The sequence below is a fragment of the Orbicella faveolata genome, unplaced genomic scaffold (genome assembly GCF_042242905.1).
Source record: "Orbicella faveolata isolate gen_17 unplaced genomic scaffold, um_ofav_v1 contig_46, whole genome shotgun sequence".
Taxonomy (NCBI): domain Eukaryota; kingdom Metazoa; phylum Cnidaria; class Anthozoa; order Scleractinia; family Merulinidae; genus Orbicella; species Orbicella faveolata.
Window position 1 is genome coordinate 28,865,542 of NW_028301576.1, and position 21,487 is coordinate 28,887,028.

The 21,487-nt window shown below is 39.6% G+C and overlaps 1 long non-coding RNA gene across 1 annotated transcript; it reads right to left on the bottom strand.

Annotated features, from left to right (window-relative positions):
- Positions 1-18,598: 18,598 nt before the first annotated feature.
- LOC149099494 (uncharacterized) lies at positions 18,599-21,487 on the bottom strand. Its single transcript, XR_016203890.1, has 2 exons — positions 21,263-21,487; positions 18,599-21,102 (listed from the first exon to the last, which is right to left on the bottom strand). It is a non-coding gene; the product is annotated as an uncharacterized LOC149099494 (long non-coding RNA).

Genomic DNA, 21,487 nt, shown 5'->3' on the forward strand with positions numbered 1-21,487 from the left:
ATCTACAGACGTAAAGTTATTGGGCCTTGATGAAACAGCAAGCGTTGCTTACAATTCAGGCGAAACTCAAACTGACCAAACTAGGAATTATTTTGTTTTACTTTTCAGTCGCGATAGACTGGCAAATTGCTCGCAAGCGTGTGGCAAGAGGAGCTAGGAAACTATGAAGTCCTAAAGCTCTGCTATATCTAAATATATCCAGCTAGTTTTTTGCTGTGTAATGGAAAAGCTGTTAATCCTCAACATATGTGAAATTTAAAGTGGAGTAATGTACAGCTCATGTAAAAGAAGCATCCGTCGGAACACAACTTGGTCAGCGATATATATAAGCTTGAAGCGGAACACCTAAATTCGACACTGTCTTACTTCACTCAAACTGAGGCAGCTTACGACGAAAATACTTAAGAAAAATTCTAACAGACGTAAACGCGTTGACTTGTGGGCCAAAAACATGAAAAATTTCGGGAATTTCGGTCGCCATTTCTCCCGCGCGACATCCGCAAAAATCCTCGCAGCATGTACGCGCGTGTGCCGCAGGCGATGGCGTAATTTGTTCTAAAAATAGAATTATTGTCCCATATCATGGGGACAACCCCAATACCAGAAATGGCGCGCGCTTACGGTCTCCGTCCCCGATTATGGCTCCTGGCTTCGGTGAATACGTAAAAAAATTGCAAACTTCATTGAACGTTCCAAGCATGTTTCTGATAAGGGGTTGATCACAGGAGTGAACGATTGTGAGGTTTAGGCAGTGAGCCCTGCAGTGTGTGTACACAGCCTTTGGACTTTTTTCCCGTATCAGTGCTTGTGTACCGTGCCTAGAGGATGACACATTAGACACTCCATCGCACCCTTGTCCCCGACAGTTTTGTATGTTTAAGTTCCACCGTGGCAGGGTATCCAGTATCGAGCTAGCGATCGCCTTCCCGGTTATCCTCTACAGATTGTTGAATCCTAAAAATTCCTCGTGAATATATCCTTTATTGTCAACAAAACGTATGACAAGTAATAGCCAATTTATGCACCCTTATAATATTGTAACCTGCGATATAGCATGTGATGCCTTTTTAAATTGATTTTCTTTTGTTTTTCTTCAAACACGAAAGTCTCGTCTCGCGGAATTTCGAAAGGGGGGTTCCGATACGTTTTTCCTCTTGAAATAATATTCATTTTCATAACCCAAAAGGGGGGTTCCAGAATCCTCCCCTGGCTACGCCCCTGACCTCGATATAACGAATTCTTCGATATAACGAACATAATCCGGAAGCCCAAACGTAAAATCTACCTCGACATAACGAATTACAATGTCAACACGCGACAGAAGATAAACGCTGAACAGATCAACAGTCAACAAATCCTTGTAATCCTTATGGTAAAGAGACAGCAACCTTTTAGTCAACGGCTTATTATATGTCATAGACATTGGCACTGTAGTATTTCGACATCAATTAACTATGCTCTATCTTCTTTGAAATCCGGAAATGTTGGGTGGTGCAACATTACAACACTAAAGCCCGTTTCCTTGTTCCATAGACAATTTTCTGTATAACCTCTATGTTGCAACATATTTAAATCGCTTCTCTGAAAGTGTCGTTCTTTTGTAAACAAAAGCTGCGCGTCTCCTCCAAAGTGAAAATACAGGCGGCCCAAGCTCTCAATGTTATCCTTATTTTTTTTCCTTTTCATGCGAACGTTCAGGCTAACGTGACATATGGCATGTACTATTACATAACGACCGAATTTGACCACGCGAAACATGACTCACGCCTTGCAGTATATGGAGGTGTTGTGTTACAACGGTTTGAATTTATAAAGGTTTGTATGGGAATGCAACGGCTTTGCTTGAAAAGCCAATTATTCTTATATTTTGTGAATAAAATCTACTTACCCTGTTGCTGTGTTGTATTCTTTGTTGTTTGCCAGCTCCTCGGGCCGATCTAACGCGATTTCGGCGAGTTATCGTTCTGTGGGTTTCCACTACTAAAAGAAAGACAAGGCCGGACACTGATTTCCGGAGTGCCCGCCGCTCGAAGCGAATAAATCCACTGGAAATAACCCTGCCGGCTCAATTCCTCCGTAGAATCGAAGAAGAAATGTTGAAGTTCCATGTCAGTTCACTCGCTACGCGATTCCGTCCACAACGCCTTCGCAACGATACATTTATTTCGAGATTGCTTCGCTCGCAAACTCGAAAACAGCCGCGTCACAAAAGTTAGGACACTTTCGCGGTGTTGGGTAACTATAATTAGCCCGACCGGGGGTAGTCAGCAACGATTTGTCAACGGTCAAACCAAAATGCTCCCCGGGTAACCGGGCACTCCCTTTATGGGTTTGACAACTAAAGCACGAGGGTACCCGGTTTGACCGTTGACAAATCCACTGTACATAGTCTCATAGCATATTTTAACTTGGATTTAAATTTTACTATGTAAATAGCTATAGTTTTTTTTTTTTTAGTATTTTCTTCTACTTTAACTCGTTTTTGTTATGTCCCCGTATTAGTAGGGGAGTTTTTCCCCAGCTAGGTGGTTGACGACATTCTTAATAAAGTTTCTATCTAAGAAATTGGGACTTGCCTTTGACTAACCTGACTCCAAATAAATAAAGCAATTAACATGAGTCATTCGAGGAGATTAGTCGCACGATAATGTTTAGAAGGCAATCTGTTGAGCAATGAAGTAATTTATTATTTTATAAGTATAGTTTTCTTTTTTGTTAATTTTGTTAGATTCATACATATAAATATTTATAAGTTATTTATTTTTCTTACTTCTAATTTTTGTTGGAGGACCCTTCGATAAGGCACTCTCAGGTAAAGTAGATTTCCTCAATAAAGGTTTCCACTGCCTTAAAAAGAAAAACTCGAGAATGTGTTGAAGTGTTCATGGGAAACGGGATGTTATTACTACATGATTTTTAATTACATAGTAAATGAGTTGTAGATATAGTTAACGAATTTCCAATGGATTTGTAAACCCTGATGAATTGTTTGCCATGAGTAAAGAATGATAAATATTAAAGAAAGAACACAACGATGTTCAATCAATGCTTGACCAAAATCAGCAGGCCCAGTCGGAGCAACGTCAAAATTCCACAACTATTAAAATTGTCTGAGAAACAATTTGTGATACAAGTGATGTCAGTAAACAAAGTTATGTTGGAGTGCATTCACGAAGAGGAGGCAGCCAAAAGAAACTATAGATAAGCTGATGGGTTGTTACAAAAGGGGAACGTAATTGGAAGCTGTGATGGGAAAGCTTGTCGAAGATTTCAATACTTCTCAAAGAGCACTGAAACAAACTGTAGTCATTTCATGGGCTGAGCGATCTGAAACCAGTGAAGAGTGAGAAAGAAACGCACCAGGCTGACAGACTCAGGAACTCGGAGATTTCCAGCAGTGGCTCTTCTATCCAGGATGGCGTCAGGTACCATTGTCAATTTTTCTAAATCTATTTAGTTATTAGGACTTTCATTCGAGTCACGGGCTAGCAAACGGTCAGAAAACAACATGAGACTCGATTTTGGTAGAGGAGGAATCGGGTGTTCAATTGAGAATACTGGCAGTAAAGTTGAAGAATGTTGCTTTCTATTCTGGTAATGTGGCAAAAGCAATGAAATGATGATCACGGAAGAAAGACGAGATTATCAGATTCAAGCGAGCTCTTTTAGAATTCTAAGCCAGTGGACACCTGCAATAGGCGCTGTAATTGTGAACGTCTTTTCTCAATGTGGATTCTTTGTTCTCATTTTTCGTAAATTGGTACCGTCATTTACGAACGCATACCCTTTGCGAAAGGAAAGAAAGGGCTGTAAAAGAGGACGAAGCTCTACAGCCATAGCATGGAATAAATTACCAATCGGTAAACTTTCTCATAGACAAAAGACTACTCCAAAGTCTACTCGACTGAAAATTCAAAATTTAAAATGCCAAAAGGAAAGGTAAAGAAAGGACAATTTCATCTAAAGTATTAATCCTTTTCCATCCAGCCTCACATATGACGATAAATACCGTCTAGAGGTTATGAGCCTCCAAATGTGTCATTTAAAGAATAGTAACTGTTAAACTCCACCCCTTGGAGTTTAATTTGACTGTTGTTGAAGACAATTTATTGTGATTTTGACTGTGGTTTCCATTTTTTAACTGAAAAGAAAATTACAAAATATCATTCAATTGATTTTCCCAGGCGCCTGGGATCAGCTGATCGAATATGGCAACAAGTTGTGGTGGCAACAAAGAAGAACATTTTCGTCCAGAAAACCCCAAGTTAGAATTGTATACGAGAATGATATGCCTATAACTACTGTTGTTACTGGATCGAAAGATTCTGATAAAGGCTGGACTCAGAGGACGATCAGAGTGACGATTCTAAAGTTTCCAATGGCCTTGAACCACAACAAGCTCCTTAGGATTAACAGAGAAAATGACTGGGAAAAGGACGTCACTTGATCACGAACTTAAAATCCCTTTCAACCATCCTCGTGGACCTAAAGTTCAACTACCAGGCAGTGAATAACCTGTAGATTTATTTACATTATTTTTCAATATGGTGCACCATAATGACGTTGACCTTCATTACAGTTTAATCCAAGCCAAGCGGTCACCTCATCGTCTTTTCCAAAGGGCGACCTACTCTTCAGTGATGTGGTTCAGATCCAAGATGAAACAGAAATGGACTCATTTTATATTTCAGCCTCAAGGCTGTTGACGAAACTTCTTAATTTATCACACGGCAAGATCTTTGGCAAGCGTGCATTTGCCATTTAACCTTTAAACGATACTTCAGAGTACAACACTTATAACTTTGTTTTCAAAGATTGTCTCTTTCACTACCGTAAGTACAATTTTCTTCCCCACTTTCTAAGATATTGTAAAGTACTTTTGGTCTACAAAAGGAATCAAGTTGTTAAATTATACAAGTCTAAATTCTGGGCAGAAAACTACTTCCCCTCTGAGTCCTCTGTCTGACAGGATTTTTGCTGATCCTCTGCATAATTCAAATGATGCATGTCACCTTTTACGTGAACTTATGTTCTTCTATTTCAATGCCAAGAACAAGTTCCCTCCCAATTATACTGATCGCAGCAAGGAACCAGGTGTACTTTATCTTCCCATCTTATCACTTTAAGAGAAATTGGAGTTACTAAATTGCATAAGGAGGTAAAAGTGTGAGGTTCCAGCGGAAGAAAGGGATGCTTTTTCTACCAGTTTACCAGGAGATGACAGTCCTCAGACATAGCTTCAAACTTACGCATTTATATTAATTGGGCTTCAGTTAACAGACACTATCAGCCAGTTTAGCCATGTCCCCGTAACTGAGGGTGTCTGGCAAGAAGACTCTTTTAAGAGGTAATTTGATGTCTGTTGTCTCCTGTTAGACAATGTAACATAGACAGCGAGGACAATCGGCCACGTCATTCCTTATCAACCTTGGTTTATGATCGGGAATCAGTACTATGCAAGGGAGCGAGGCAAAACGTGAGTCCATCAAGCAAGTATGCCAAGCATGAGACCTTGTTCACAAAGTGGAACCTCCTTTCCAGACATGACTTCCATTACAACTCTAATGAAGATCTGATGTCTAGAAAGTTCCTTTTTTTCTTCTAAAACGCAACAATGTGGATGGCAAGATGTTTGTAAAACTTACAAGACCAGATCTAAAAATAAGCTGTTAATAAAGTGAGTCTGTTGATGATACACAGCCATACATTTCAATGTTTTGCAGTCAGCTAAGCAGACTTTGGGTACCTTTAAACTCGCTGCATACCAAACTCTGAGCCTTGTCATAGGAGACGTTCTTGCTATTATTTGATGTTTTGAATATTTAGATGTATTGTCAAGTTTGTAGTCGATGTGATAAAAAGTTGATGAAACTTTAAGTACCAAGATGCCTCTTAGTTACAATGAGGAAGTTACGCATCGGCACAAGAATACTTTAACCAACATCGAAGAAAGCCTTGAAATGCTAGAAGCCATTCCAGAGGATACCAAGTCTTTAGTTTTCACGTTAATGAATCAGTGGCAAACTTGCATAGATACAATTTGGCAGAAGCTGAAAATGTGATATTGTAAATGAGACAAGTAACGAAATAAATAAATTACTGCGAGTATAATAGTATTGTATTTTAATAAAAAAGGTATTGTAAGAATAATAGCTTATTGTGAGTAATGTCACTGAATTTTAAGTAATGTTTGAAACTGTCAATTAATAAGTAATATAAGTAATGTAAATAAGGTTTGGTCCTCGAATAAGAAAAGGAGAGTAAAAAGAAGGTGAAGAGATAATTCCTGTATGGATTAAAACTTTGGAAGAGTACTTTAAGTTGGTTGGATTTGAAAAAAAAGAAGGGAATTGGGAAAAGTTATAAGAAAAAAGAAGGAAAACAGGGGCTAAAAAATGGACAAACTGACGGCAGACCCTTACAAAAGATTTGAAAGAGAAGAGGATGGAGACGAAAAAAGAAGGCAGCTCACTGCAATCCAAATAACTTTTTTCAGTTTTTAGATAATTTTTCATTGTCTGAATTTCGTGTACAATATGCATGTAGCAAACATTGGAGAAATTAAATAGACGACGATAAATGGAAAAGAATCATCGAAAATCTACGTTAGGTGCGGAGTACCACAGGGCTCGGTGTTGGGTCCTACCTTGTTTACGCTTTTTACGAACGATTTACCTTCATTCATTAAATCTGGAGATACTTTTATGTACGCTGATGACACTACGGTTTTCTGTACAGGCTCCTCGCAAGACGTCGCCTGCAATTTACTGAATTGTGCCCTGGAAGAACTTTTCACCTGGTGTGTTAACAACCGCCTTACTCCACATCCTGGCAAGTGCGAGGTAATGTTACTCTCCAAAGCTCGCCTTATTGGTCCGCTGCTTGCCATTTATATTGGCAAGTCCATCATTGAATACAAGGCTACGGCCAGGCTTCTGGGTGTTACCTTGGATCAAAACCTGAGCTGGTTACCTCACCTGAAAGAAGTCATTAAGAACTTTGCAAACAAATTGAGCCTCCTGAAGAAATCCAAGTTTCTACCCAGTCATGTGTGCGAGTCACTTTACGTAAAGGTTATCCAGCCATCCATTACGTACGCGATGCCCGTCTGGGGCGGGGTTAATCAGACAGAGTTATTTAAAACATTGGAAAGACAACATTGCCGTGCTGCTAGAATTATTTTTGGCTTTCCACCGGACACGCCAACAGTTGACGTTTTAGCTACCGTTAAGTGGAACACTTTAACATATATGTATAAACGTTCTTTAATTAAACCTTTTTTCAAGGGTTATCATGGCATGCTCCCTAGCACTTTGGCTGAAGAGTTGATTATCCACGGCGACAGACCTTCTTCACGACTGAAGCATGGGCTGATAGTACCAAGTTTTACCTCCAAATACGTTAAAAACTCCATTTCCTATAGAGGGGCTGTCCTCTGGAACGCTATAGGGCGAACTAATAGATCGATACTAGAGAGCACAGACCTGAAATCTTTTTTGAAGAATGCTGTTAATTGTAACACTTTTAAGGAATTTAATTTTAATGTTTTAGCCCCACAAATAATTAACAAAAGATCGGATTTATTAAAGATTTTATTTATTTTTAACTATTGATCTCATTCGTTGTTATCAAAATTATTTTTTTTATAACAATTACTTAATTCTTGTATTAATTTTTTATTAACTGTATTAATTATTTATCTATTAATTGTAGTTATTTTATGTATCTTATTAGTACACGACCCCACAAGCTGGTTAGCTTTGACGTTTTTTATCGTGTATAAATAAAGTGTTCGTGGCTAGTCTGACGCGGCGTTTCGTCTCGGCCAAGAGACTCTTCAGAGACCTTTAGAATTCAAAGGCAAACTCGTTGAGCATCACGCCCAAAGTCCCGTTCGCAAATTCTTGATGTTGACAGTCTGGCCCTCTATCGCAGAAGGATTCCCAACCGTACGTTCACGAGTTAAATTTATACAAAAGCAAACAATTGTCAAATACTTGTGAAATGTTCGTGGCTAGTCTGACGCGGCGTTTCGTCTCGGCCAAGAGACTCTTCAGAGACCTTTAGAATTCAAAGGCAAACTCGTTGAGCATCACGCCCAAAGTCCCGTTCGCAAATTCTTGATGTTGACAGTCTGGCCCTCTATCGCAGAAGGATTCCCAACCGTACGTTCACGAGTTAAATTTAAATTTGTATAATTTGTATAAATTTAACTCGTGAACGTACGGTTGGGAATCCTTCTGCGATAGAGGGCCAGACTGTCAACATCAAGAATTTGCGAACGGGACTTTGGGCGTGATGCTCAACGAGTTTGCCTTTGAATTCTAAAGGTCTCTGAAGAGTCTCTTGGCCGAGACGAAACGCCGCGTCAGACTAGCCACGAACATTTCACAAGTATTTGACAATTGTTTGCTTTTGTATAAATAAAGGTTGTATATATAAATCTTTTGATTGACAGTAGTTTTATTGAAAGTGTATCCCAAATTGGAAGTGGATCCTTTAAATTGAAAGTGGATCCTAAGAGGTTTTGGTCCTTCCATGCTATTAAGTCAAAAACAAGGAGGCTGCCGGCAGTTGTCACCTATAAAGATAGATCTGCTTCTGAGTCTGTCGACAAGGCTGGTTTGTTTAATGCATTTTTTTAGTACTGTGTACAGTTCAGATAACGTAAATCGTGAAGATCTCAAAGTTGATATTTTGCACCCTGATCTTCTTTCTGAAATTTCCACCACACAGATTGAGGCAGAGAACATCTTACTTAATCTAGACGCTAAGAAGCCAACTGGTGTCGATGGCATCCCAGCAAGAATTCTGAAATCACGTGCCCGGGAGTTATCGATGCCCCTGTCCAAGCTGCTCAACCTGTCGTTTAGTTTGGGTGAAGTTCCCTTAACTTGGAAAAGTGCTAATGTTACACCAGTTTTTAAAGACAATGTCAAGGAGAATGTTGAAAACTATAGATCCATCTCTCTGTTATCTATCTTGGGCAAATGTCAGGAAAGAATTGTCCATCGTGCCATCTACTCTCATGTTTCACCTTTTCTTACTGATTGACAGCATGACTTTGTGAAAGGGCGTTCCTGTATAACTCAGCTAGTCCTCACTCACCATATGTAGAGCAAAGCACTGGATGCTGGCCTTCAGGTACATGCTGTGTTTTTGGACTTTGCTAAGGCGTTCGATCGCGTGAACCATAAGATTTTTCTGCATAAATTGTGTAACTTTGGAATATCAGGGTCGCTGGTTGCCTGGTGTGGTGACTATCTATCGAATCGTAAACAAAGAGTCGTGGTTGATGGAAAATGTTCTAGCTGGCTAAATATTCCATCTGGCGTGCCGCAGGGGTCCATTTTGGGTCCCCTATTTTTTTATTTTTTTCATCAGTGATCTGCCTGAGGTGGTCAGTCAAGAAAGTTCTGTGGCACTATATGCAGATGACTGCAAGATGTTTAGGGTAGTAAACTGTCCAAGTGATCTAACGATGTTTCAAGACGATCTAGATAGTTTATGTACCTGGAGTCAACACAACAGGATGACCTTCAATGTTAAGAAATGCAAGTTGATGGGCATTACCCAGAAGAAACAACCATTGAGATCTAGTTTCACCCTAAATTAATCGCTCATAGAGGAAGTTTATGAGTTCCGCGACCTTGGTTTGCTTACTAACCATCATCTCTCTTGGAACTCTCATGTAAATGCCATTAGAAATAAAGCTGATAGAGTTTTAGGCCTGCTTAGAAGAACTTGTAGAGGTTAGAAGGACATCGAAACCCTGAAGGTGCTGTATTACACGTTGGTGAGATCACAAGTAGAATATCGATCAGTTGTGTGGTCGCCACACACCACAAGAAACATTGACAAGCTTGAGCGCATACAGCGGAGGGGAACAAAATTTATTATCGGAAAACGGAATTTTACCTATGACGAGCGCCTGAAATGTCTTAATCTGCTTTCGCTTGAAAAGAGGCGCTATCTTTTTATGTCACATTTTTTGTAAAAGGCTTTGAATGGATACTTGAATGTGGATGTATTTCCGTTTCTGAACTTTTACTCTCAAGATGATGGGCATAGGTTTAGACATGTTGATGACTACTCCTTGAAGACAAATTTTTCTAGAACGACTACTTTTAAAAACTCTTATTTTAATAGAGTTGTGGAGATGTGGAATTCGATACCCTTAGATAGTAGGTTATCTCCTAGCTGTGCAGTTTTTAAGTCGGGAATGAAGAAGTTTTTGAGTGGGGAATGAATAGTTGATTTTTTTTTTTTCGATTGTTATTACATTATTATCTATTTAGATTAGCTACATGGTGATCTGTCTCGCATGGAGTGTTCCACTCTTTTACAGATTATCCTTATGGCTTTGCCTGTTTGTGTATGCCTTTAGACTTAGATTTAATTGCCATTAAATTGTAATAAATTTGAATATTTTCATGCTTGAACGGTCTTAATAACAATACCTAGCACGTTTTTTGCCATGCCGGCATGAAATATGTATTCACAAGGAACGCAATCAAGTGGAAACCAACAATAATGATTTTATGTTACGTATGTGAAACTTGGTCTCCAAATTTTAAGTGGAAACAGCGCGGTGGAAGTGCATGCAATGAAATGCAAAGCCGGTGTTTGTTCTCTTAGAGTTGATTTATGCAGGGACACTTTGACTTGAATGTACGGGAGAACCAAACACTCAATTCTTACGGTTATGGATTGTTGAGGAAATGGAGGTTTTTTACCAACGGTGCAATCAAAGCCTGGATGTATTGGTGAATGTTCTTATCCTGGAGGGTAGATCACACGCTCGCTTGTCAGACAAAGGCAGTTTCTGAATAAAACTGGATGGACGCCATGTTTTTCCGATCCGCAACAGACCGGAGGCCGGTTCAAGGGATTTAATATCAATAAGACAATTTGCATCGATCCTGAAATTCTAACATCGTAAGAACTGTTAGAAAGCGATGTTTTACGAGGTTCTAGTTGCGTTGGTTTTGTAGAGTGGAGAAGGGTTCGGAACGGCCGCTGCCATTTTCCTCCTTCCTCTGACAAAGTACCATACCCTTTTATATGAGGCACGAGGTGCCATTTAGCCGTAAACCTGTGCAAGTAGCGCAAGAATTCGCAGTTAAGCAACCTGGAAACAGCTATATTTCAGTTCATATTATCTTCGAATAGGTCTTACGAACGAATGAATCAAACTTAATGTATTTGCTTGAATGTTTCCGTCAATTGAGTTCTAGGATACAGAACGCTAAGCAAAAACTGTCTCGGAGAAAATATTTCTTGCCAACGACTTTTCAAGTTTTGGATCAAAGTCGCTCACTGTTCGACTTGCTCAGGAGAAAAGTGAAATGTTACTCAAATATTTGGATAAACTGCTTCGAAGGCCTCATGTGTTTGACCCCAGAACAGTGAAACTTTCCGATAGGGGTTCAATCGCCATGGTACAGATGAACATACTGTCTACCGGAAAGAAACTGTTTTTGGTTGAAGGTGGCAATTTTCAAGACTGCCTAAAGAATCAGTTTGAAAAGATCGCTGAGAAAAATTTCTAGTGGGAAGGATCATAAAGAAATACGTAGGTAATGGGCTGTCTTCAAACTCGGAGGGACTCTGGGGCTAAATTGATATCACAAACAGAACCGTGTGATAGGTCCAGATGCAACAGTATAGACCAAGGTCTCTGTTTCTTTCAAGTAGCTAACCCGAATTAAAGTTAGAGTTTCACTTAAGTCATATTCATGCGTATTTCAGTTTTTCTCTCAACATTTTCGCCATTTATCTTACCAATCACTGTGTTATATTTTTTACCCCCCCCCCCCCCCCCCGCCGGGTTTAATCTGGATTTAAAAATCGAGAATGCATACCATGTCCAGGATAGCCAAGACATTGTTAATTAAACGTCATACCTCCTGCAGGCATTGCGTGCTGTTTATTTTTATATCCCCTGGGTGTGGCTACCGTGTTGTTTCCGGTTTATTTATATCCGGTTTAAGAGACATCACGTCACGTGAGATTTTTGTTGGTGAATCACACGTGTTTTGATTTTCGTTTTTGCGAAATTGCAGTGTGTAGTTTGGTAAATGTCTGTCCAAACAGTTCTTTTACTTGCATTTTTGGACGTTGGCAAGATTAGTTCATGTTTTTAGACCATAGCAAGTTGACAAGGTTATTTCCTGCTTTTGTAGGCCGTTTTTGTACCTTTTGGCACGTTGGCGACGGCAGTGCCTTTCGTTGCAAGTTGTGGATTGTGAAATTAAATCACTTGACATATCCATCTCACAGACTATTTCTTTTTAAATTGTGGTACAGTGTGTTTGAGTTTCAAACCAAAGTGTGGGTGTTTCCGGTGAATTCTGTTAGTCTGCGTCATTCGCTTGTAAATTCATATTGTTACATGCATGCAGGTTCATTTTGGCAAGCTACGACGGCTACGACATATCCAAGGCTGCCTCTTTTCGTAGATAAACTTTAACCATGGACGTTGCTTCAGCCATAATGGAGCTCAAGCGAACCGAGGGGTTGCCGAGTGAAGCACCACACTGATAAGAACCCATGATTTGCTGTCTCGTGATCATCATAGCTAGCGGTATTGCCCGTGGACACGTAGACATGACGTCGACGAGGAAGACAACGATGAAGTCGCGCAACATGGCGGCCACACTCTAGCTAATAGGTCAAGCGAAGCATACAGCCTTGGTTTGTAGCCTGTATCTTTGATATTGGACATCCATTTTAGGTCAAAACACAAGTCAAAACAAGGTATTTGCTTACCAGTATCACGTGACCATATAGCGGGCTCAAGTTAAGAGTTGATCGAAGTCACATGCTTCTGTGAAGTTAAACGCTGCCCGGGTACTGTTTTTTTTTTTAATTGGATCGCAGGTTCAAGCCGGGTTAATCGGCGGTAATCAGGAGCTCCCTATTTAGGCTTGGCTAAATCTATGTATTATTTATTATTATAAGGACTCGATGTTCATTTGAAAGTACTCTCTATATAAGTCATACATGGCAAGATTCCTAGTGATTTCCTCAAACATCACTGATTTCTCACGTATACTCAAACTGGAGGGCGATTCATTCAAAGTTGATAGAGAACACTCTGACCTCCAGGCAAAATCTACATCATGTTCGAAAGAAGTACCTTAGAAATTTGCGTAGTGGACATTAGAAAAGGAAGATGGACTTCCTTAGCTGCAAGTGCAGGGAAAGGAAACGACAACAAAGAAAAGGAATCAAGAAAATACGACCACAGTCCTCGAAGAAGTACGTCATTTCGTTGGTTTATCTCATTACGTCAATCGCGTTCACCACCTCATAACCTATTTCACCTCTGTTTAGTCATAACCAACCTTCAACCAAGCAAAGTTGTTTGGAAATTTGTACTAGGTTTCTAAAAGTAAACCCAGTTAACTCTCTTAGAGCATCTGGAACTATTGTAGATTCAAATTATAAAGTCACACAATTAATAATATTTTATATCTATGATTATAACTTCAATGCAGTTTTTACTCTCTGCCAAATCAATGCATTATGCTTAAGCAGGTTTCCGATGGTCCTGAACCACGACAAGCTTCTCAGCATCAACACCGTGCCCCAGCTGTCTGTGTAATTTCTAAAAAATGATTGGGAAAAGGATATAACTTGCCAACTTGCCAATCCGTTTCAACCATTCTACCATAAATGTAAGACCAGGATAAGGATAACTTACTCAAGACTCCCTCAAAAAATAAATTAGGACTGCACTTTGACCAACCTGACTCTAAACGAATAAAGCAATTAACACGAGTCATTCAGGGAGATCAGTCACTTGACAATTATTAAAGGGCAATCTGTAAAGCAATGATATATTTTTTTTTCTTGTATAACTATAGTTTTCTTTCTGTGTTTATTAGATTCATACGTATAAATATTTATACTTTGTTTAGTTTTCTTTGGACCCTTCTGCGAGGAACTCTCAGAGAAAGTAGGTTTTCTCAATGAAAATTTGTTCTATCTTAAGAAAATCTCAAGAAAGCCTTGAAGAGTTCAAGAAAGAGCACAATTAGATTTTCAACCAATGCTTGACCAAACTCATAAGGAGTAGTTGGAACAACATTGCAATTCCGCAACATTTAAAATAACCTGAGAAGCAGTTTGTCAGTAAAGAAAGTTATGTTGGAGTGAATTAATGAAGTGGAGAGAACCAAAAGAAACTATAGATAAACTGATCGGCTGTTAAAAAGGGGAACATAATTGTAAGCTGTGATGGGAAAGCTTGTCAAAGATTTCAATACTTCCGAAGGAGCACTGAAGCAAGCTGTGGTCATTCCACGGGCTGAGCGATCTGAAACCAGTGAAGAGTGAGAAATAAACGCACCAGGCTGACAGTGTCAGGAATTCGGACATTTCCAGCAGTGGCTCTTCTATCCAGGATGGTGTCAGGTACTATTCTTAATTTTTCCACATTGATTTCTTATTCATTCCGGATTTTGTTTGAGTTATGGGATAGCATAGGGTCAACAAACAACGCGAGACTCCATTGTGGGAGAGGAAGAATCAAGTGTTCAATCGAGAATACCGACAGTAAAAGTTGAAGAATGTTGGTTTTTATTCTGGTAATTTGACATAAGCCTTGAAATTATAAATGTGGAAGAAAGACAAGATTTTACGATTCAAACAAGTTCTTTTAGAATTCTAAGGCAGTGGACACCTGTAATATGCGCTGTAGTTGTGAACGCCTTTTCTCAATGTGGATTCTTTGTTTTCAGCTTCATTTTTGTACTGTGATTTGCAAACGCATACCCTTTGCAGACGGAAAGAAAAGGTTGTAAAAGGGGACAAAGCTCCACGGCCATAGCATGGAATAAATTACCAATCGGTAAACTTTCTCATAGACAAAAGACTACTCCAAAGTCTACTCGACTGAAAATTCAAAATTTAAAAAGCTAAAAGGAAAGGTAAGGAAGAGTCAACTTCCTCCAAAGTCTCAACCCTACACATGACGATAAATATCACCTAGATGTTACGAGCCTCCAAATGTATCATTTAAAGAATAGTAACTGTTAAACCTCATTTGGAAATTTGTTTTGACTGTTGTTGAAGAAAATTTAGGTCGGTTTTGGCAGCTATTACTTGAGCTTATGCTCTTCTACATTAATGTCAAGAACTGAACAAGCTCCCTGCCGATTATTCTGATCGCAGCAAGGAACCAGGTTGTCATTTATTCGCTCATCTAATCGCTTAAAAGAAATTTTAAGGCTACTAGGTTGTAAAAGAAGGTAAAAGTGTGAGGTCCCCAGGGAAGAAAGGGATCCCTTTCTTACCAGTTCAGGGAGAAAGAAAAAGCTGTACCACAAGTTCCCATACATTCTCAAGGCAATGTCTAAGGAGGATAACAGTCCTCAGACACAGCTTCAAATTTACATATTTGTATTCGCTGGGTTCAGTCAAGGGACGCTATCAGCCAGTTTAGCCGTGTCACCATAACTGAGGGTGTCTTGCAGGCAGGACCCTTCCAATCAATGTCTGCTGTCTCCTGTTAGACAACATAACACAAACAGGTCATGTCATTGCTTATCACACAGACCTCCTCTGTAGGAAACTTGGTTTATGATTGGGAATCAGTACTATGCAGGGGAGTGAGACAAAACATAAGTGCACGAAGTAAGCATGCCAAGCATGAGACCTTGTTAACAAGGTGAAACCTCGTTATCAGACATGACGCGAACATTTAATTCTGATATTCAGTCATTGAATTATCAAATGTGACTTCTTAAGCCCAGTTCAGACGCCGAACTTTTCATGAGCCGAACTTAATTCGAATTTGGACCGACCCAAATTATCAAAAGCACACCTGTTGATTCAGACGTCGAACTTAATTCACCGAACTTTATTTAGTTTAAACCAAAACACATGGAAATGTCAGCGATTTTCAGGCAAAGTTAAAACTGCTTGTAAAATACGTTATAATAAGTTATGCATTAGGTTCGGCTCATGAAAAGTTCGACGTCTGAATCAAAGCCGTTCCAAAGCCGAAATTCCCGGCTGACCTAGGCGGAAAGAACGGCTGGGCCGTTCCAAATTCAAATAGCCGTTCTTAACTGATTCAGACGCCGAACTTTTCATGTACTTAATTCAATATATTTGGTTCGGCTCATGAAAAGTTCGGCGTCTGAACTGGGCCTTATTCCGCATGATACTCGTGACCTGTTTTTGAAACGAACCGAGTTGGACTGGGATTCCATCAGTGACTGACAATTATGATAACTAGTATGCCGCCAAAATACAATTTAAAGAAATTTATGCCCACTCGAAGAAAAACATGGCGGACGAGGGGAGGGACGAGAACAGCAGCACAAACTAGGTTAGGAGGTGAATTGGTGCAAGGGCTTGTGACGATCCTAAGACAACTGGATGTAAGAGATTTAGAGAGCGATCGTCCTGAAAGTTTGCAGTTTCGGCTTGATTGCCTTAAGAAATACGTTATACCAAACTTTAATCCGTTTCAATTACTTGTGTAATTTTCATATCGATTCTATTAAGGAAAGACTGGTAAAAGGGTATTCGAAAATGCTCGATATGGAGCAGAAAAAAACAGTATCGAGACACCTTAAAGCGCTCTCCAAAGTTACACCTTACTTAGCAATGGTTTGAAACCAGCAACTGAAAAGTACAAAACGCCATACTGAGATGATAGTTTGGACAATTTAAGTTAAAATTTGAGTTCAAATTATCAGTTTCTATCATTCCAGTCGTTCAACATTGTTTTACAGTGGCGGATCCAGACCTTGAGCTAAGGGGTTGGGGGGGGGGGGGGTGGAGTTTTGTTTTGCTTGCCCTGCCGGCTCATCTTCCCTCTGTGATTTCCTTTTTTTTTTCACCCAAAATAATGGGGGGGGGGGGGGGAGCGGCCTCCCTCCCCTAGATTCGCCACTGTTTTAACTCGTGTAATTGCTGTTTGATAAATGAAGATAAGGCCCTTGTACGTAAAAAGCAAAACTGAGAAATGAAAGACCGTTTTACATTACGAAAAGTTTAAATTTTTAATCTAATTTAATGGAACTCAATCGAAACAAATATATGGAAAATTTTCTCTAGCAAAGTCAATGCCAGTGTCACTCACAACGAAACGATCTGAGATCTCTTGCTTGCTCATACAAAGCTCTTATGCCAGTTATCTGGAGAAGGCTCCTACGTAAACAAGTTCACTAACGAGTATTTTCTTGCTTAGAACTCAAAGCAGATATAAGGTTTTACAACAGCCGATATGCTAATATATGATGAATACAGCTTTTTGACAAATTAAACCGCTTTGCCTGAGAGAGAGAAGAATGTATATTGGACTGCACATTTTTGAGTTTAATGTGCATGCGCATTAAACAACTATGTTTAAAACGGTTCTGTGTTAAACCACCCCGAGTGTAAAACTTCGGTGGTCCCATGCCATTTCCCGAAGAAACGAATCGTCATGAGTGTTATTTCGTATTGTCATCGTGTTAAATCGGAAGGCCGAACACCAAATACAACGGCGACCTGAACGCTGGTTCACGTTGTTCGTGTGCATGGGAAACAGTAACTTGTCGTTTGAGCATTCAAGTAAGGGCGGCCATATTGCTACAACTTGCTGGGCCTATCGTTGGATGACATGTTGTCGTTGCCGTTTTTTTCTGTTTTGAGTTGGTTTCCAATTTTCAAGGTAAGCTTACGGTCCTTAAGTTATTTTCCATTTCTCAGTCACTTCCTCTCTTCGAAAGTACTGCACAGCACTCGAGAAGCACTGTGAACCTAATTCCACAAAAATGCAAATTACCACGACAATGCAATTTGTTCCACTACTCTATGAACGCACCCCACCCCCCCCCCCCCCCTTACAGTGTCCATTCTTTATTATGGCTCTTGATGGCTGAAAATCCATTTAACACGGGTACACATTGCTGACCTAATTTGGTAAATTACGTGTCATATGTTAATTGTAAGGGAATTATATTTCTAAACGATTTCGTGTTAAGAGAAATTATAGGTTCAAGAATGTTAATGTTCACGTGGAGGATTTTTGGTGTTTTAGAAGGTATCTTTTTCCTGGAAACCTGCAGAAATAGTGGACTTCATTCACATCGTACACCTGGATAAAAAAAGATTGTACGTGCGTCAAATGGAATGGATATATTTGTCGCTGATTTAGCCAAGGAAAACTCCATTGAGTTTGCACAGCTTTCTAGCCTACCCATACATTCAGGAGATGTATATTAGAAACTAGTTTTCTTGGGGTCGCCGTTCGTCAGATGAATTATCAAGGTTTCAGGCTGGTTCTACTCATCATACAGCTGAATTCAGGTTCCTTTCAGGTTTTAAGCTGCCTTGATTCAGCCTTATTTCAATTGTACCTCTAAGATGATGCAATCTTGTTTTTCGATAGTATAAGTAAAGTACTTTTGAAGACATGATCGATCATCGCAGTATATACACAACGTAAGCAGTTGTGAAATTAAAGCCTAAAAAAAAAAATCAGGCCTGAACGGGACTCGATGATCAATCATCAGGATGCGATGATTAATCGTGTCTTCATATCTTTCTTTGCAGTTGAAATATATGATCTTTCATATATTCACTTGTAAAGTGCTTTTTGTCATTGTAATACAATTTAAATCTCCACGATTTACGATTTACGTTGAAGTCCAAGTTCTACGAGTGTCCTTATTTCCAGTCGGAGGAGATCCGACGGTACATTGGAACCCATGACAAGTTCCTCTCCCGCATCAAGCAAGTTGCTCCGAGCTAATTCCCGAGTCAAGCTAACTTCATACAGTCAAGTACACAAGTTTCTAGCCAGTTAGACCCTTCAACGCCCTTTTCCCCCGTTAAGAGTTCAAAGCGGAAAAACTTGTTGTCACATTCGAAGCCAGAATGTTTTGTTTATGTTGGCATGCAAAAAAGACCACTGTAGTCCCTCCTTTTGTGTGCTCCTCGCCTCCAGGATTTCGCGCGGCCATTTTTTTCTCGCGAATTCAAGTTCTTTCGCGTCACGCACGACGGACTAAGCGAAAGAGGGACTACTCGCAGTCTAAGGCTCTAAGCCGGTTTCTGTTAATTTCGCATGACAATGCGACCTGGCCTTTAGCTCAAAATCATAACTGTAAATTGTTGACAAAGCTGATTGTGAAGGAAATTGAATTTCTTATGATTTATTTCCAAGAGAGGTTATGATAAACTTTGACGTCATTAACGTATTTAACATTTCTAATTGAGAGTTAAGAAACGAAGTCAGAATCGAAGGATCGCGGAAAACGCAGAAATCTTTACGTTTATGCAAGCGATATGCATTGACCAAAAGGCCAGAAATAGAACAATCGAAATAATTGATCCATTTGTTTCTTTAAACAGAAAAAGCATCGATGAAATTAGCCAAGCGTACCTGTCTGCATCTGTTAAATGGTGGGTGTAAATAATAAACACGATTCCAAATTCTACTTTCCTTCATGTCTAATTTTTGTACAATAAATGCTTCTTGCATAACGCGTCTTCTGTATCAGACTTAGTAATCGATAAGTCAACATCCCTTTCCCGTTATTGTTATGTTTAAATTTCGGCTCCGTTTTTCGTTTTTTCCTTTTCCTCGTTCAGTCACAAATCGCCGTCTGGTCTCTCAAGTGCACGCGTCACCCCTGCATGCGCACAGCACATGGAACTTACAGAAGTTGCCGTCGTAAAAAGTTAGCACGGATTCCTTGATTTCTAGGGCGATGAAATCACATACAAACGAACACGCCGTTCGCGGTAGACCAACACTAAAGGACTTTTTAAGCGTTTTCGCAACGGGTCGGTCTGCAAGCCTCACGAGAGATCAATGTGCGAGCGAACATTTTGAGTGAATTTATCAAGAATCATGTCATACCAAAGGAACCATTAACCGGGGCTATCAACTCTTCAACTTCATAAAAAGCATCTTCAGAAGCGTCATCGTATTTTTAGACGTGATCGTAAACCAAGTAGAACCCCAGTACGAACTCAAGAACTTCTGAGCAACAAGAGCAGAAAGGTTAGAGAATTTGTTTACGAATGTATCTGTTCGAGTACACCCAAGTAAAACGCTCTGAGAAGCTTCGTAAATTATAATAAAGATAAAATCTCGAACTAAACGATATTCTCTCGTTATTTTCTTGTAACAGAGTTATGTGTCTTTATAAGAGCGAAATCCACTTAACGAATTATTGTACATTTAAGCTGAAAGAAACTAATATATTGTTGACCCCCAGCAAAACGATTCTTGGCTTGCATTGTCACTCAATCCTGACACAATAAAAAATTATTTGAAAACCATTTAGTGGATAAAATCAAGAAATTGTGATGTTATAGGAGGTTAATAAAGATGACACTTCTCTCATTTTAAAGTCTGTGTTTTTTTCCTAAGCTCAGATATTCGTCGAAATATTTTGCAAAAATTTACAGAGCCCAGTATGGAGCCGCCATGTTGGTGTACCTCCGTGGTACGACAACATTGCGGCCGGAAAATAGTGTAAACATCTGGAACTTACCTTGCCTATCTAGGCGACTGATTATCCGTACTGAACAAACAAGCATTTCACACATAAGCTTCTCAGTATAACGACTGTTTGGGTACACGCAGCAAAGCGTCTAGTTCATTTACTTTAGTGCGTGTATCTAACGATACAAGTGTCAGTTTTGGCACTACAAAACGTGAACGTTTTACAATCGCAAAAGAGAGTGAAAAAGGGAATAAATCTTTCTTGGAGAATACGAAAGTTATAAAGCGGCCATTTAAGTAACAGAAACAGACAGGACATAAGTGCTTTCTACCTATACATCGTTTAGCGTCCTGTCTATTCAGGCAGAATCCGGAGCGATCGCGAAATTAAAGAAAGAACCAGGGACTGAGGCCACTGACGTCAAATTTGCAATAATTTCAGTATCATTTCACGAATATTCGAGAGGACAGGAACACATCTCAAGTGGGAGATAATTGCTCTGTTGATTGAACTTCAACCAGGATGTAACATAACAAATATACAGTGGAAGATAAGACTCGAATTTAGCACCTACCAACAACGACGAACGACATGATGGAGATAAATATCCACATCTCCATGGTTCTTGATACACGTGGACCTGGAAAAAGAAACGAGTTCGATTTCCAGGCATAAATTTAACAATCATCAAAGATATCTTTCACAACGTTTTAAAATTACTGACTTTCAATAGTTCACGCATTATAACACAGAATTCGGCTAAGATGTGTTAGCGCGTTAGGGTGAAATTGAAAACGTACCTTCGGATTTTTTTGTGGTCTCCATCTTCTCCACGTCTGTTGCTACAATGCAGAAAATCCCGGGTTTGTTACCTATTTAGCAAAAACTAAGAATTGATTTTTGGCACTTGTTCCAACAAGGGGGTAGGATCACGGAGTTCAACAAAGTAGCGTGGCCAAAGAGTTCGAATGATAATTTTGACTTCCTAGACGTGAATTGCGCTCTTCGTTGGCTAAATAACACGC